This window comes from Ipomoea nil, unplaced genomic scaffold (assembly GCF_001879475.1).
Source record: "Ipomoea nil cultivar Tokyo-kokei standard unplaced genomic scaffold, Asagao_1.1 scaffold3016, whole genome shotgun sequence".
Lineage (NCBI taxonomy): Eukaryota > Viridiplantae > Streptophyta > Magnoliopsida > Solanales > Convolvulaceae > Ipomoea > Ipomoea nil.
The window spans coordinates 1,947,765-1,967,539 of NW_017619444.1; the positions used below are offsets into that span (position 1 = coordinate 1,947,765).

The following is a 19,775-nucleotide window of genomic DNA, read 5'->3' on the forward strand; positions in this document are numbered from 1 at the left end:
AAATCTTCAAGTGAGAAGTGAGAAAAGAAAAGAACTCAGAGAGCTTCAAAAGAGAAATATTCTGAGAGTTCTTAAACAGAGCAAAGCAGAGCAAAAATATCAAGTGCTTTACTTGATATATTTACAGAGAGAAAACACTCAGAGCTATCAAGAGAAATCATTCCAGAGTGTTTATCTTCATCAAAGAGACCTACGCATCATTGAAGATCATCTACTGAGTCTCAGAAGTTGGAAGCAAGACAACACTTGTTTTGGAGCAAAACAAGAGAAGGGAGGAAAGTAGCACGGAGCTGTGAAATCCTGGATTGTCACACGGAGCTGTGAGATCCGAAGCAGCAGTGTCGGAGGCACTGGGCGTGATTGGTGTGGGCTTGGTGATCAAAGCACCAGATCACGGGATACGTTTCTACCGGAGTGTGGAAGACGGGGGGAAAGTAACGCGGAGTCGTGAAATCTTGGGATAGTAGCGCGACGACGTGAAACTCGAAGCAGCAGTGTGGTGTCACTGGGCGTGATTAGTGCGGGCTTTGTGATCAAAGCACTAGATCACGGAAATTCATTGTATCTTGGAACCAAGGAGTGGTAGATATAGTGAATTGCTCTTGGAGATAAGAGCAAGTGGAGTAGGAGGATTACACCACCTCGCGAACCACTATAATTGTCTTGTGTTCTTTACTGCTTTCTTTACTTACCGCTCTTTACATATTCGCTCTACACGAGATATACTGCTCACACAATCTCACACACACTTTATGTTTATTTATTTCCGCTGTGCACCATACTCTAACAATCTACTTAAGAGTTTTGGTTTATCTCTGGCTTAGCAATTGTTGTGTTGTGCGAAAAAGTTTGACAGTCTATTCACCCCCCCCCCCCCCCCCTCTAGACTTTCACCTTACCTCTTTTGGGACCAACAATTGGTATCAGAGCAGGCTGCCTATCTAAGTCAATCTCTTTATAAACTGGGACCAACAACTAAGCAGCAGATAAACAACTTAATAAGTAAACTAGTGGGAGTGTCACCGCCACAACCACCACTCCGTGGTGATTGCATAGGCTAAGGATGGAACTAGAAATAAAACTAAAAGAACTATCATTCATAAAACTCAATCGAAAGTCATAAGGGGGAAAATCACACCCCGATGACTACATCATCAATCATCATCAAACAATATAAGTCTATAAATCCAACGAATAACATCATGAAAAAAGTATTAAGATTTTAGACTACTAGGAATACTAGACTAGTCAAAATCGATCACTTCTCAATGATGAGCCCACCTAAAAGGGGTTTTACAAACAACACATGGACAAATAGGAAAACACCCGTTAGCACGAAGCTAAGTATAACCACACTCAACCCTGTAAAGTATTATAGAATATACTTTGGAAAAACATTTGATAACATTCATAATCAACCATCTCATCAGGTAGGCAACTATAGTTACATCACAGACTTTCTATATGCTTTCAACCTATAATATCAACATGCATGCTTCAAAACAATGATTTAACAACACAAGCATTCCAACACATAAGTTTCACAACAACTCCTCATAAAGAACTCATGCTTACAAGCGAATTCATACTACTATTCAATACGAAAACTAACTTCCTGCTTTCAAATTCTCATCATGCAAACTGGATATAAAAGACTTCAAAATGCAACGAAGCAATCATACTCATAAACAAACTCGATTAATCATTCTCATTATGCAAAATCATGCAATACTATACTCATATGCAAACTCTTGCAAGTACTATACTCAAATGCAATCTTGTGCAATACTATACTCAAATGCAATCTCGTGCAATACTATAAATATACTCATACACTCGTTTGTAAAATAGAATACTTTCTGTGGAGGTCTCTTTGAGTCATGAAGACTTGCTTGCTTTCTTTCTTTCTGTCTTTTCTTTGAGTCGCAATGACTCACTTCTTTCTTTTCTTAGAGTCGCAATGACTCACTTTCTTTATAAATGGACGAGGTATGAACTTCACCATAGTGTGAATGAACATATCCGGGCACGGCATCTAGCCGACCTAATACTCTGCTCGTCCACCGAACCACTCTCTTGGTTCTATGCTCAAACTTTGTGGAATCAGGTGTAACACCCCAGATTTTCAAGACATTTAAAACTTATATAACAAGGATAACATCTCATTAAATCCCAAAGTATAATATAAGCGTACGGGGTGCTATGCCACACCTGGGCTAGAGAACCCAGGTGCACAGGCTATCTAACTAATATCCTCTGAAATATAAATGCATAACATGGCACGCAGGCCGAAAGGGAAACTACTCTACTTCTACGTTCCAGTCTAGCGCGCTCCAGTGCTCTAATCCTCTGTGCCTGAAAGTCAAATATATCTGTTCAGCGAGAGATGCTGGTAACCCACTCCAACGCGTTGAAATACAATACATATAGAGATATATATAGATATACGAAAACCATTTTGAGCATGAAGATATATCCTACGAACTCTAGCTTTTAAAACCGGGAAGGACTCGACAGATAAGGCTAGACACAAGCAACAGTTATAACAAGCGTATACAATGGGCAAGGCAGATAAAGTTGAGCACAATTAATAATCATAACCCAACATAAACAATCCCCAGCATAAATCCCATAGTCACATCCCCCCAAGATACCCATAATCACCACTCATCCATATCTCATCACATAGCACACTTTGTTGGCGCCACAGGACCAATCGCATGCCCATACATGAGGGTCAGCGCATATAGCTCTGACACGGCCCCGCAGCACCCTGCCCCGTATCGCAACACGGAGGTGTCGATCGCAACCAACCGATGAACCGCAGCTCATCATAATGTTTGATCGCAACCAAACAGTGGACCGCAGCCCAAGAGAATGTCATCTGACCGCAGCCAGGAAATATGAACCGCAGCTCATGTAGAAACGTTTGATCGCAACCAAACGGTGGACCGCAGCCCAAGAGTGTAAATCTGATCGCAGCCAGCTTCTGAACCGCAGCTCAGGAATAACCAATCCGATCGCAACCGAATTAGGGTGTCATGCACACATAACACATAGCAAGCACATGCAACCCACATTAACACATTGGGAAGGGGAGAAAGCGTATAACAAAACCTATGCGTGATCCTTCACATACTAAGAATGGTCCTAAGGGGTTCATACTTCTTCCACCTAGGTCAACGGGATACCAATTCAACTAGCATGCAATATATAAGACTCATAAACCTACGAACGGTACCCGAAACATCAAACTAGACACGGCACGATGAACGGAGTCCGTTGGGACACCACGGGGATCGGGGAAACATCAAACAGGGAAGTTGGGGTCCCGAATGGGGGAGATTTCCAGCGGGTAGCCGGTGGGTGGGGGGCCACCCGCCGGCTGCCCGCCGGTAAGCACTGTTCCGGGCAGCGGGTCGCCGGCGGGCAGCTGCCCGCCCGCCGGCTGCCCGCTACCGGAGACGTCCCTTCTGGCCGCAGGTAGGTGGCGGGTCCCCTACCCCCCACCTACCCCCCGCTGACTCTTTATACACAAAACGCCCCCGGAACCATCGTGGAACCCGAAACCATGCTTATACACTTTACAACGCACTTAACGATCAACACGTAGACAATTAACGGATCAAATACGAGAGACGTACGGCACATAACCTATCATGCTTTTCTAAACATAATCGACACCCAAACATGCGATTTCCCCACCCGATACACCAAGAATAATATCATACGATACAACCTAGGGTTCTAATTACTTTTACATCAACATGAATACGGTTCGTCTTCTAATTACAAGATTCGGTACAAATAACACATAAGCATCAAGAACGCCATACAATTTTCAAGAACAACATATAATCATCAAGAACTCCACATAATCGTTAAGAACACCATAATTATCAAGAATCTCCCAATATCAAGATCACCCATGGAATTATCCCATCAATCATCAATAATAACATCACAAATCATCAATACACAATAATACGGGGAAATCCTACGGGGGAAATCATAGCTATGAAAATAGGTTTTGTTGAGACATGGGTTACCTCTTAGCCTTAATTAATTCCTTGGCTATGAAGGGTCTTTCTTTAAGCTTTCTTGCTTTCTTGATTTCTTCTAAGGGGATTCTTGGAGCTCTTTTGGGGTGGTGGGGCGTTATTCTTGTAGGAGTTCTAGGTGCCTTCTAGGTTCCTTATTTATATATCTAAAGGTCTTATTTAGGGTCTAATCCTTTTAGGACTAGGGGTTGGGTTTAGGGATGAGGGCCCATGGACTATGGTGGGCCTTTTTCCCTAATTAATTATTATAATTTATTCTTTCTCTTGGGCTATGGGTTAATTAATTAATTGGTTTTAGGGGCCGTAACACGGGGTGTTACATCAGGTATCGAACTATTAGCGTGCACGCCCCCTGTCCCAATCCCGGAGAGTATCATGCCCGCTTTGTGGCGTTATCTCGATTCGCTCCTACCTTGGCACCTGATGAGGCTAGTAGAGCTCGTAAGTTTATCCGAGGGTTGCACTATGATGCCCAGAAGTCATTCTCCGCGACGAGGTTTGCTACGTTGACCGAAGCATACGCCGCAACTGCTGGTTACTCTAGGATTCAACAGTTGCATCGGGATTCCATGCAGGGATTGAAGAAAAAGAATGAGGGCATGGATTCACAATCAAACAAGGGGCACAGGTTCAATCCGACGAGCAGGTTTGACAACCGAGGTGGGGAAAGGAAAAATCTGGCGATGAGACAAGGGGTTGGAGCTGGAGGACCACCTAGTGAGAGGAGTACGGTGTGCCCGGGATGTGGCAAGGACCATCCTAGGACCACTTGTAGAGGGATGCCCGTGATTTGTTTCCAGTGTGGGAGACCGGGCCATAGAGCTGCTACATGTCGATATCCGAGGACGGAGGGATCTCATGGCACGATCCCGAACCAGCCACCTAGAGGTCCGATCAGTCAGGAACCGAATTAAGCTATGGGTCGTGGGTATCCACCGAGAGGAGGTCCACACAGGAATGGGAACCATGGACGAGGTGGAGCGCAGCAAGGACGTACGGGAGGAGCTGGACCAGGGAGGATCGTGGTCATGGGACAGACTCAGGCCGGTGGCCACAATCTTGAGAAAGGTAACACTCTAATTTGGAATGAGTGTGTTATTTCTTGCAGGAATGCTTAATTGGGTGTGTATACTTGACAAAATTGTTGCAAGTTGTTGAAGTTGTGCTTAGTCTAAGATTTTGAGAAAACAAAAGTTAATTAGGAGTGCTTTAGAGAAGGTATCGGCTTGAATACTATGATTTAGCAAACAAGAGATTAGAAGAATGAATATAAGTGTAAGTAAGAATGAAATCGTTAGGAAACAATTAAAGTTTAACTAGAAGAGTTGTTTACAGAAATAGAAGTGTAAACGGGAAAAAGAAAGAAACGACGAGAAAAGATTTGGATAAGAGTTGAATTTAAGTTTGAATTGGGACAAGCAAATCCCGGAGGACCACATCTAATTTTGAGCCGATTTGAAGATTTGACAAAGTCAGAGGACCGATTGCAATTGGAGCCGAATCGCTTCAGACCGGATTACCTGACCTGGGGGCGGGTCTAGGCCACGGGCTGGAGCAGGCCCAGTTCCGTGTAACGGGACGTGGTCACGGACCACGTTTCGGTCCGTGACCTGGGGCTGTGTCAGTCGCGCTGACACCAGGCCTTGGGGCGGGCCACTTGGAGGGCCGCTGCCTAGACCCACCGCTTTTAACCCTCGATCAGTTTTTCCAAAGCAGAGAATCCAAGTTCATCCCCTTCTTCTTCCCTTTTTGCGCTGCATTCCACCTCAACCCCAACCAAAAACCTATCTCCTTCAAATCACCATCTTTAATCATGGGAACTTCAAGAGTGTCTTCCACAAGCTATCCTAAGTGCAAGAAAAATACTAGTTGGGTCATCCACTTCAATTTGTGCGATTTCAAGTCAAGAAGCTTTGGACCACAATGGCAAAAGGAAAACAACAAGTGGAGGGAACCAGTCAAGAAGGCCCCACCTACTCAGTAATATGAGGTAAAACTTATTTTCCTGAGCACTTTTTTGAGGATTTTAATAGTATACTGGAGAGTCAGGGTTTATTGAGGAAATTTTTGAGGATTCAAGAAGAAATTTATCCAGATTTGGTGATTGAGTTTTATGAAAACTTGTCCACAAAGCATAAGAAGGGTGTGACTATGATTACCTCTAATGTGAGAGGTACAAAAGTCGAATTGACACCACATAAGTTGTCCAATTGGTTTGACCTACCATTAGATGGAATGGACATGTATGACCGGACGAGTGGGTTGCCCACGAAGGGTTGACATACCATGAATATTTGGGATATATGACTGGAAGTAGGGAAGAATTCCCTAAGGAATACTACCCTGAGAGACCCACGTTGACTGGAGAGAAGAAGTTGTTGGTATTATTGATAGAGGAGTGTTTGTTCCCGTGTAGGAACAACTCCACAGAGATTGGTAGTTGGATTTGTACTATTGCTTTCATGTTGAGGTTTAGACGTGCGATAAATCTGCCAGTTTTGATCCTTAAGCACATGTCTTACTTTAAATCAAAGAACAGGAAAATTTTGCCCTATGGTATGATGTTAAGTTGTGTTTTTAAGAAGATGAATTTGCCCGAGTTGGGAGAGAGGATACAAAGAACCACTAGAACGACTTTGAATGCCGCCAATCTGAGATACTATGAGCTGTACCAGACCAATGATAACATGTACCTGACCCTGGCCGACATTGCCAAGAAACCTTTGGATGAAAGAATTTCTCTTGTGGTTAGTTTGAATGTGCCACAAAGAAAGTGGCTGAATGTTGGGATTGAATCGGGGCATATAGCTAAGGCTAGTGGTGAAGGGAATTCTATGGGAGCCGATCAAGGAATGGGGATGAGTAATGAGGGAGCACCAGTTGCAGCTACCCCGTTGAGAGCACAATAGGGATATATGAGTGGGCCTCGAGGCCCCATTACGAGGACTTGTATGCCATGATCAACAACTGATTTGACAATCTGAGTGCTCAAGTCAATTATGGATTCGCAAATTTTGATCAAAGGGCAGCTGTAATGGAAGAAAGAATGAGAATTGAAAATGTGCAAAGATGGACTCCCTACGGATGGGATCCGAGCTACAAGCCGCCAGGAGGTTCTTCGGGAGGCTTTGATCAAGGTAACTAGTTAAGCTTTTAAGCTCAGCTAATAGATTCGTTATGTGTTTAGTTGCTTAAGTTTTAGCTAAGTTAGGCGAGAACTCAGAGATTCCTTAACCTTTCCAAAATATTCCAACAGAAATTCACAGCCTCTTTATTATATCTTCTTTTACCCTTCGAGAATTTGATCCATTTGTTTCTTCTAAGTTTCGGGACGAAACTTCTTTTAAGGAGGATAGAATGTGACAACCCAAACGTTTAATTTTCTAAATCCAATTTTAAGAAATTCCAAAATAGTCATTTTCACTCCATTAAAAAATTTTGCAATCAATCGGTGTTTGAATAAATTATTTTGAACACATTTTAAATTAATTCAACACCTAAACTTATTTTAAATCCAAAATCCTAAATTTTCGGGTACTTCGCGTACCAAATTTTAAATTGAGAAACCAATCTGAGTAAGACCGGGAGAATTCTGAGAAGCCTTAAAAAGTGTTCATCAAGAAAAATTTTTGAGAAAATTCCTTTTCAACCCCAAAGTATTTTAAATAGAGATTCTAGCCCTTGTGCCATAGAACATGGTGGACCACTAGACATCAAACTCTTCCTGATTCATTCTTAAGCCAATGGAAATTATACTTTTGTCATCAACCAATCATATGGGATCAACCTAGGGTTTTGTGCTCCTATAAATAGAACTCTTATCAGACATTTGCCTCTTTGATTCTCTTCCTTGTCTTCCCCAAGCAAAACTTTGCAAAGAAACACAGTAAGTTTCCATTCATCCACACTTCTCCTAGCTTCTTTGATTTCTAGCTTCCATCTCTAAGAACTTAGCTCTTAAGGTTTGTTGTGTGGTTTGTTTGCCATGTCTAGGGGGTGAAGGAGGGTGTAGCTAGTTGGGAAGAAGGAGAAATCCCAACAAAAAGGAGGAATCTACAAAGGTATAACCCCATGAACTCCCTCTTTAATCTTTGGCTCTGTGAAGCCTAGTTTCTTGAATAGAAATGAGTAGAAATGATAGATTTTTGTTGTGTTTGAGTTAGGAAGTGATCTATTACTTGTCTATGATGTGTTGGTAATGTTTTGGATGTGTTGGACTTGATTGAAAGTGATTTGCAGATGAAATGAATCATCTGGTGCACACACAATGTGCACCAGATGAATGTAACGACCCTAGCCGCGGTCCATCAGGGGGGCCGCCGGCTAGCGCCGTGGCCAGCCGGGCCTAGGGCACGGCCCTAGGAGAGGGTCGTTGCCTAGGCCCGGCGTTGTGGCGGCTTGAGAGGGGCGGGCCATGAGGAGCCCCGCCCCCTGGTCCCTGAGAGTTGTCTGTGCAGTGGTCGGGCCCTTTTGGCTCAGCTACGTGTCGTTTCGGGCCAGGTGTCACGGGCCCTTGTGGCTCGGTACCTCGGGGCCGTCTTGACGCACGTTTTTGCTTTGATTTCGTTGAATTTGGATTAGAAATGAGCGTGTTATGATGGATTTATTGATGATTTTGTTTCACATTATGTATTTTTGAAGTTAACTGTAATGAGAAATGCTTTGCTTTGTTACCCTGATGATTATTTATGTGTTGAGTAGAGAAGCATGATCACTATGAGAATAATATTTATTAGAAAAGCATGACTAGAATGTGTTGTTTGATCAATGGGATTTTGGAGTATAATTTAATGATAGAAATATATAGAATTTGATATGTTGCAAACCGAGCATGATATTGTGTTCTTAAGAACTTTATGATCTATATGACTATATATATGAATTGGAAGCATGTTGTATAGTATTTAGCATTCCATGTATATCATGTTTCAAAAGTGCATAAATAGCCAACGTGAGCCCTAGTACTATTTTCAAAATTCATGAGCATGTGGTGTATCATTATTTTGATGCATTGAGAAGATGTTGAGATGTTGCATGCATGAGATTGGTGCCTGGGTGATATTTTATATATTATCTATATCGGTGAGGTTTTGGAAGACCTCGTTTGGACTATGTCCTCTCGGATGATTTTATAGACATTGCGGTCCCAGTATATGTAACACGGTGTATTCCCACGTTACGAGGTTGGAAACTGCCCGCCAGGCTTGGAATCCTGGTCAGGGGGTGTGTAACACCCCGAAAATTTTAAAACTTTTTGATCTTATAATATGAAAGCAATTCTATTAAATTGATGTCAAATAAAGCATTCTAAACATAGAGTCAGGGGTGTTATGCCACATCTGAGCTAGAGAGCTCAGATGCACAGGCTATTCTAACTAACTATCCTCAAATATTGTCATTACATCATCAAGGCACGCAGGCTGAAAGGAAAGACTAACTATCTAATCCGAGTTCTTCTAGCACGCTCCGGAAGCTAATCATCTGTGCCTGAAAGCCAAATATATCTGTTCAGCGAATATGCTGGTAACCCACTCTAACGCGTTAAAATACAATATAGGTAAATATATATACATAGATATAGTAAAACCATTTTGAAGCAGGAAGGTGTATACTTAGGAGACTCTAGCTTTAAAACCAGGATTAGACTCGACAGATAGGGATAAACACATTCAACAGTGATAACTGATTATATAGCGACAACATCATATAAACAGGTCACAATTCACTTTCATGTCATTCATACCATCATTCAATCAATATCCTTGTCACACAAGCACACTTTGGTGGCGCCACGGGACCAATCGCATGCCCCAAACATGAGGGTTAGCACATATAGCAGCATACACCCGCAGCACCCTACCTCATACCGCAGCATGAAGGAATTAACCGCAGCCAATTGCATAGACCGTCGATGGATTCAACGGCGGACCACAGCCCTACACACCGCTGACGCGTTGAGTCGGTGGACTGTGATCCTCTTTTGGAGACTGCGACCCTACACACCGTTTGACGAGCTCAGTCGGTGGGTCGGAGTTGATCATAGCCCTACACACCGCCTGAAGGATTCAGTCGGTGGACTATGATCTTTGGGGACTACGACCCTACACACCGCTGGCACAAAGACTCGGTGGATCGCAGCCGACCATAGCCCTACACACCGCCTGACGAACTCAGTCGGTGGACTATGGCCTTCCTCGTGGCTTGTAGCCCTACACACCGCCTGACGCGTCCAGTCGGTGGACCACAGCACACGAGGCCCATGAGGTGGACCGCATTCCTAAAAGTGAGTTACTGACCGCAACCAGGATGATGAACCGTAGCTCATGAATAACCAATTTGACCGTAGCCAAGAGTCATGCACATATATCACGTAGCAAGCACATGCAACCCACATTAACACATAAGGAGGGGGGAAAACGTATAAATAAAACTTATGCGTAGTTATCCACACACTAAGAATAGTCCTAAGGGGTTCATACATCTTCCTCCTAGGCCAACGAGTTACCGATTCAACTAGCATGCAATACACAGAACTCTTTTATCCTACGAACGGTACCCGAAACATCAAACTAGACTCAGGCACGACAGACGGAGTCCGTTGGGACACCACAAGGTTTGGGGAACATCAAACGGGGAAGCCAAAGTCCCAAAGTGGGAAAACTCCAGCGGGTGGCCGGCGGGTGGAGGACCACCCGCCGGCGACGAACCTCCGGGCAGAGGGTGCCCGACGGGCAGTTGTCTGCCCACCTGCTGCCGGCGGCGTTAATTCTGGCAGCGGGTAGGTGGCGGGTCCCCCTACCCCCCACTGACTCTTTTTCAATGCTTGGGTCCTGGGATCCTTTGTGGAACCCGAAACCATACTTAGACACTTTTAAACGCAAACGACGACACCACGTAGTCAAATAACGGATCAAAACCAAGAATCACATTGAACACAACCTATCATGACTTCTAAACATAATCAACACCCGAACATGCGAATTCTCACCCAAACATACACCAAGAACATCACAATATAAAATTCCCAATTTAACCTAGGGCTCTAGTCCCATTCAAACCATCAAGATCATAGTTCATCTTTAATATCAAGAAACATCAAGATTTATCAAGAACATCACACAATCATCAAGATTCTCTTATCATCATCAAGATCATCAAGATCACACATAAAATCATCTCATCAATCATCAAGATCATATCATAATTACCATAGAAGATTTCATCAAGACACAAGCATATAGAAGGAGCCAAAGAAGAAGATTATAGCAAAGAAATTAGGTTTTGTTGAGACATGGGTTACCTCTTAGCCTTAATTAAATTCCTTGGCTATGAAGGGTCTTTCTTTAAGATCTCTTCTTTCTAGATTTCTCCTATGGGAATTCTTGGGAATTCTTGTGTGGTGAAAGTTATTGTGGTGTGGGTTCTAGGTGCCTCCTATGCCCCTATTTATATATCTAAGAGTGTAACACCCCGAAATTTTGAAACTTTTAAAACTTATATAATAAAAGGTAATTTCTCATTAAATCCCAAAACTAAACATAAGAGTGCGGGGTGCTATGCCACATCTGAGCTGGAGAACCCAGATGCACAGGCTACTAACTAAATATCCTCAAAGCAATGCCAATACATAATCATGGCACGCAGGCCAAAAGGAAAACTAACTAATATACGCTTCGGATCTCTAGCGCGCTCCGGGGTCTACTCATCTATGCCTGAAAGCCAAATATATCTGTTCAGCGAATGATGCTGGTAACCCACTCCAACGCGTTGAAATACAATATAGGTAGATATATATATATATATATATATATATATATATATATATATATATATATATATATATATATATATATATATATATATATATATATATATATATATATATATATATATATATACACGTATATGAAAACCATTTTGAAGCAGGAAGGTATATGCTTAGGAGACTCTAGCTTTAAAACCAGGAATAGACTCAACAAATAGGGATAAGCACATTAAACAATGATAAACAGTTATATAGAGACAATATCATAAAGAACATGTATCTAAGGTCACAGTTCACTTTCAAATCGTTCGCATCATCATTCAATCATCATTCAAGTCACACAAGCACACTTTGGTGGTGCCACGGGACCAATCGCATGCCCCGAACATGAAGGTCAGTACATATAGTACTAACACGGCCCCGCAGCACCCTACCTCATACCGTAGCATGAAGGGGTTGATCGCAACCAACCGTATAGACCATTGACGATTTCAACGGCGGATCACAGCCCTACACACCGCTGACGCGCTCAGTCGGCGGACTGTGATCCTCTTTAGGGGACTGCGACCCTACACACCGCTTGACGAACTCAGTCGGTGGGTCGTAGTATATCAAAGCCCTACACACTGCCTGAGGGACTCATTCGGTGGGCGATTATCTTCGAAGACTACGACCCTACACACCGTTGGCCCATACACTCGGTGGATCGCAGCCGACCATAGCCCTACACACCGCCTGATCACTCATTCGGTGGGCTATGGCCTTCCTCGGGCTAGTGGCCCTACACACAGCATGGCGCGTCCAGTCGGTGGACCATAGCACACGAGGCCTAGGTGGACCGCAGCCCAAGAAGTGAATCACTGACCGCAGCTAAGAAAATGAACCGCAGCTCATAAGTAACCAATTTGACCGCAGCCAACTTCTGAACCGTAGCTTAGGAACACCCAATTTGATCGCAACCAAATTGGGGTATCATGCATCACATAACACATAGTAGCACGTTTTAGCACATTGGGAAGGGGGAGACGTATAAATAAACTTACGTGTGATCCTTCACATACTAAGAAAAGTCCTAAGGGGTTCATGCATCTTCCTCCTAGGCCAACGGGTTACCGATTCAACTAGCATGCAATACCTAAGACTCTTCTATGCTACGAATGGCACCCGAAACATCAAACCAGACTCATGCATGACAAACGGGGTCGGCTGGGACACCACGGGGATTGGGGAACATCAAACGGGGAAGCCAAAGTCCCGAAGTGGGCGACGACCAGCGAGTAGCCGGTGGGTGGAGGGCCACCCGTCGGCTGCCCGCCGACGACAGAGTTCCGGGCAGCGGGTGCCCAGCGGGCAGTCGCCTGCCCGCCGGCTACCCGCTGCCGGCGGTGCTTCTTTGGGCAGCGGGTAGGTGGCGGGTCCCCCTACCCCCACTGGCTCTTTATCAAAATAAACGCCCCGGGATCCTTTGTGGAACCCGAAACCATGCTTAGACACTTCCAAATGTAAATAACGACACCACGTAGGCAATTAACGGATCAAAAGCAACAATCACGTAAAACACAACCTAACATGACTTCTAAACATAATTATCACCCGAGCATGCGAATTCCCACCCAAATATACCAAGAAAATCCCAATACGAAATTCATGATTCAACCTAGGGCTCTAATCATATTTAAATCACAAAATCATGCTTTATCTTTAAAAATCAAGATCATCAAGATTTATCAAGAACATCCCACAATTATCAAGAACCTCTTATCATCATCAAGATCACACATAAAATCACCACAACAATTATCAAGATCATATCACAATTATCATAGAAGATTTCATCAAGACACAAGTATAGAATAGGGAGCCAAAGAAGAAGATTATAGCAAGGAAAATAGGTTTTGTTGAGACATGGGTTACCTTTTAGCCTTAATTAAATTCCTTGGCTATGAAGGATCTTTCTTTAAGATTTCTTCTTTCTTGATTTCTCCTATGGGAATTCTTGGAAATTCTTGTGTGGTGAAAGTTATTGTGGTGTGGGTTCTAGGTGCCTCCTATGCCCCTATTTATATATCTAAAAGTCCTAATTAGAGTCTAAATGGTATGAGCTTGCCAATTATATTCCTTATAGGACTAAGGGGTTGGTTTTAGGGATAAGGGTCCATGGGCTATGGTGGACCCCTTTTTAGCTAATTAATGGATTTTAGTTCCCTTTTTAGGGTATGTAATTAATTAATTAGTTTGGTTTAGGGGTTGTAACACGTAGTGTTACAAAGAGTCCCAATTAGGGTCTAAATGGTATGGGCTTGCTAATTCTATTCCTTATAGGACTAAGGGGTTGGTTTTAGGGATAAGGGTCCATGGACTATAGTGGACTCTTCCTAATTAATTAATGGAATTTAATTCTCTTTTTGGAGTAAATGATTAAATAATTAATTGGTTTAGAGGCCGTAACACGGGGTGTTACAGGGTGTGCACGGTAATAGTTCGATACCTGATTCCACAGAGTTTGAGCATAGAAACAAGAGAGTGGTTCGGTGGACGAGTAGAGTATTAGGTCAGCTAGACGTCGTGCCCGGATAGGTTAGTTCACACTATGGTGAAGTTCCTACCTCGTCCATTTATAAAGAAAGTGAGTCATTGCGACTCTAAGAAAAGAAAGAAGTGAGTCATTGCGACTCAAAGAAAAGAAAGAAAGAAAGAAAGAAAGAAAGAAAGCAAGAAAGCAAGTCTTCATGACTCAAAGAGACCTCCACTGAAAGTATTCTATTTTACAAACGAGTGTATGAGTATATTTATAGTATTGCACGAGATTGCATTTGAGTATAGTATTGCACAAGATTGCATTTGAGTATAGTACTTGCAAGAGTTTGCATATGAGTATAGTATTGCATGATTTTGCATAATGAGAATGATTAATCGAGTTTGTTTATGAGTATGATTGCTTCGTTGCATTTTGAAGTCTTTTATATCCAGTTTGCATGATGAGAATTTGAAAGCAGGAAGTTAGTTTTCGTATTGAATAGTAGTATGAATTCACTTGTAAGCATGAGTTCTTTATGAGGAGTTGTTGTGAAACTTATGTGTTGGAATGCTTGTGTTGTTAAATCATTGCTTTGAAGTATGCCTGTTGATATTATAGGTTGCAAGCATATAGAAATTCTGTGATGTAACTATAGCTGCCTACATGATGAGATGGTTGATTATGAATGTCATCAAATGTTTTTCCAAAATATATATTCTATAGTACTTTACAGGGTTGAGTGTGGTTATACTTAGCTTCGTGCTAACGGGTGTTTTCCTATTTGTCTATGTGTTGTTTGTAAATCCCCTTTCAGTTGGTTCTAGCGTTGAGAAGTGATCGAGATAGACTAGTCTAGTAGTCCTAGTAGTCTAAAATCTTAATACTTTTCTTATGATGTTATTCGTTGGATTTATAGACTTATGTTGTTTGATGATGATTGATGATGTAGACATCGGGGTGTGTTTTTCCCCCTTATGACTTTCGATTGAGTTTTATGAATGTTAGTTCTTTTAGTTTTATTTCTAGTTCCATCCTTAGCCTGTGCAATCACCACGGAGTGGTGGTTGTGGCGGTGACACTCCCACTAGTTTACTTATTAAGTTGTTTATCCATTGCTTAGTCTATGTTAATGATGGTTTAGAAATGTAATTAAGATTTAGAAAAGTGGGGTGTTACAGAGACTGTCTGGTGCACACTACCTTGTGCACCAGATAATCTCTTTCACCTGCAAAGATTATTCCAAGCATTCTAACACTTCCAAAACTAAACCTCAACAACACAACATAGATCAACAATAGATCACTTAATAGCTCAAACACTTCAGTAATCTTGCATTTCTACTCATTTCTACCACAAAATAGACTTCACAGAGTCTTATAAATAGCTTGGGAGTGGGTTATACCTTTGAAGCTTTCTTCTCCATGCTTGGATTCCACCTTCTTCCCAAGCTAGATTCCCCCTTCATCACCTCCTAAACATCCCAAACAACCACACAACAACTCACTACCAAGTTCTCAGAGAAAGGATGAAGGCTTATGAAGAAAATGAACGGATGAGAAGAGAAGTTAGAAATCTTATTGTGTTTTCTTCTTGTTTTAAAGCTAAAGGTTAGGAAGTCAAAAGTGGAATCAAAGAGGCAAAGTATGATAATGGCTCATTATATAGTAGCACAAAACCCTAGGGAGATCTCTCATGATTGGGGGAGGGCATAAGGGTAAAAGTTTGGCTAGAAATGTTATCAGACAAAGTTTGGATAGCTTGTGGTCCACCATGCTCCATGAACCAAAGGCTAGATTTGCTATTTAAAATAGTTTGGGGTTGAAAAGGGAATTTTCCCAAAATGATTTCAAGATAAACACTTGATTTAGGCTTCTCAAAATTCTCCCGGTTTCACTCAAATAGGTTTCTCAGTTCAAAACTTAGTACACGAAGTACCCGAAAATTTAGGATGTTGGTTATAAAATCAAGCCCCGGTGTTGAATTTATTTAAAATGGCACAAAATAATTTATCCAACACCGATTTCATCGCACAAAATTTTATGGAGTGATAATTGGCTATTTTAGAATTTTCTTAAAATCAGATTTATAAAATTAAATTTTGGGTTGTCACACTATGCTTCTACCCAAGGAAGTCTGCGATGCCATTGATAAGGCAACCCGTAGCTTCCTTTGGGGAGGAGAATGGTAGAGTAGGAAAACCAGCCTTGTCAACTGGAGAACTGTGAGCCAACCGAAGAAAGAATGAGGGCTAGGCATTCAGTCCATACGTTACCTGAATACTTCTCTGTTGGCAAAGCCAGGTTGGAGGGTGCTCAAGGAAGGCGAGAAGACTTGGGCCCAAGTTATCATGAAGAAATACATGAAGAACGGGGCAAGCACTGCGGCCATGAAAAGAAAGAGAAATGACTCTAATATGTGGAAAGGTATCTATGATGCGGCCAACATCTTAAATAGGAGCTACGAAAGTTGTAAGGAACGGGAATGACACCATGTTCTGGACTGACTACTGGCTTAGAGACTCCATACTCAAGAGTTGGATGATCGGACCATTGAACATAAACGAGGAAATGCTTTAAGGTGGCCGATGTTTGGGACGATAACGGAAGGTGGGATTGGGACCGCATTAGCGTGGCTTTACACCAGGAGAAGCGAAGCCAGCTCACGGCGAAGGTTCTACTGAGCGACGACACTAAGGGCGACATTCTGGGATGGAGACCCAATGAGAACAACATGTTCACCACAAAATTTGCCTATGACCTCATGACTAAAGATAGAAGGGAGATGGATAAGGAGGGGTGGAAAAATGTCTGGACCTTGCGCACACCTAACAGGATGCGAATGTTTATGTGGCTAGTCAAGCAAGGGAAGATTATGTGCAATGGTCTGAAGCAAGCTTGGAACCGTGGTCACAACATAGTGATTATTGAAGCTGACAGCGCCACTGCTATTGGCTTGATCAGGAAGGAATATGATTATGAGGGCCTAGAGAGGAACCTTGTTGAGTTGTGTAGAGCCACCAAAATTTGGAACTGGGAGGTTCGTGTCAGGCACATTCCGAGGGAACATAATAAAGTGGCCGACTTGATCTCCAAACAGGCTCTTAACGATGTTGAGGAGGATCATGTTTATGAGCATGCCACTACCAGCATGCAAAGGTACTTAAGTGAGGATGAACTGGGGATTCTCGGGGAAGCCAACAATGTGAGGATCAGATATTGACTTTGGATGTACTCCTCCTTTTTTTTTGAAAAAAAACAAATGAAGAGAAATTTGTAGCTTGCTAAATTGTACTCCCTCCATCCTATTTTACTTGTCTTACTTTCATTTTTAGTTTGTCCCAAAATAGTGTCTTCTTTCCAAAATTGAACATAAATATCATTCTATATTTCTCAATTTACCCTTTTGACTTTTTCAAATTTCTAAACAATTAATGAGGTAAGTACAATTGTACTTTGTACAAATGACACCTACTTTTGAGTGGTAAAATTGGAAAGTCAGTAATAATTTGTTTTGTTGCATTAAAAACCGTGCAAAAAAAATGTGACAAACAATTAGGGACGGAAGGAGTATTTTGTTAGTGAAACAAAAGAAAATGAGTACAATTTCAGTCACATTACATATTGCATTGTAGAGATAACCAATTTATTAGTGCCAGTGTATATTAAAAAATATAAAACATTTAGGCCCTGTTTGGTAACATAGTTAGCTAATCAGTCAATTTTAACTTATTTAACCACTATTAGTTGTTTGACTTGATTAAACAATCAATATAAATGTTTGATTAATTAACTTTTTGTAACAACTTATTGCTCCAAAATAATAAAATTCAAAAAGTTGCTCAAAATAATTTTTTCATTCAGCTTTTTGAGAAAGTAATTTTACATATAATCAGCTATCAGCTAGTTAATTACACTTTTCTACAATCAGCTAATGTTATCAACTAGTCAAACTCACTAACCCAATCAGCTAACAATTATTTACCAAACACTCCCTTAATATTTCATTTAGTACTTTTAACAACAACATTTAGTGTTTGGTGCAAGTTATACACTTTAGAATAAAGGTAGAGGTGTCAAACAGGACCATCTACTATTTCAAAGTGTTCAATTCCCCCACCGTCTAAAATATGTTGTAAATAGACACACTTACCTCCTAAAATTGTTCGTTGAGCTTTTTTTGCAAGTTACCTCCAGGTTGCCCGTCCAACTTGGTAACCTGTAATTTTATTAAAATAAAAGTGTGCGCTGAGGTGGAATTTAGTTTTTAAATCTTTTCGCCACCAGAGGTCGCCCCGTATTTCTCAACATAATCCTGCTGAACTTAAAGCAAATTTGTGAGTGTGTTTCAGTATAGTAAGACAGTCAGCAGTTCAATTTGCATCATCTCCAATATTTGAACTGACGTATACATTTCAAAAGTAAAAAATTATCAATTAGAGCATTTCTCTTAAGAAATTAGAGCTTTGGGAAGGGCAAACAAATTACAGAGTGCAATTATCCCTCTCATACTCCTAACGAACGGTGGTAATAGCGAAAAAAACAAAGGAACGGGACATTGAAGAGTGAGATATCACTGATTCCATACCATATTAGGGGTTCCAACCCGAGGTCGCTCAAATGCAGCGAGCGAGGCTGACATTTCCATGAATCAATCGAAGGTGAAGGTCATGGCAGCTGGGAGATCACAGAGCTAAGCTCAGGCGGAGATCTAAAGGAGATGCGTAGGTTTGACGAAGAACAGATCGGAGGAGGAGATGCAGCAGCAGCAACCAAACCAACAGAGCTTTATTTTCTAAGTCCATCTTTTTGTTCGCTTGTGATAGAGAGAGAAGAAGAAACCCAGATAGAGAGAGATAGAGAAATCGTAGGGGCAGTTTAGGTTGATCTCCGAATCAAGATCTAAAAATGGACTCTCTAAACAAGAAAATAGATGACCGAATCTGGAGTTCGCTTCGGGGCCGAAGAGGTAGCGGAGGCTGTCGAGGCCAGCGTAGTACAGGAGGTAGACGGCGGCGGCGTGTGCGGGATGGGAGGTGAGGCAAGGATACTCCAACATACGGCGGTGGAAGACGGGCTCTGTAACTTGTGCGCCAATTGTTTTATTTTGCCAAATTGTTTTACTTATTTTTATTATTTTAATGCCATGTAATTATAACCAGGCCACGTCATCAAAAATGGGTGCTAACTGTTATGATCCCAGCAACTGACTGGAGGATTAGCTTAGCTCTGTACGACGTCGCTTGAATAAAGGGAACGATTAGTGGTTAAGCTGAGAAGACCGAACGACACCATTTAAATAAGTGGTTAGTTGAGTTTGTTGTTAGCCATACGACGTCATTTGATGCAGAGTAGTTAGTTGAGATCAGTTGTGTATTAAGCTTGTAAGGATCAGACTGTAATGGCATCAAAAAACCTAATGCAAACATCATAAC

The 19,775-nt window shown here is 41.9% G+C and overlaps 1 pseudogene; it reads right to left on the reverse strand.

The window, feature by feature from the left end:
- The window catches only part of LOC109163269, a 78,670-nt pseudogene extending 59,181 nt beyond the window's left edge, over window positions 1–19,489 (reverse strand).
- Window positions 19,490–19,775: the final 286 nt, after the last annotated feature.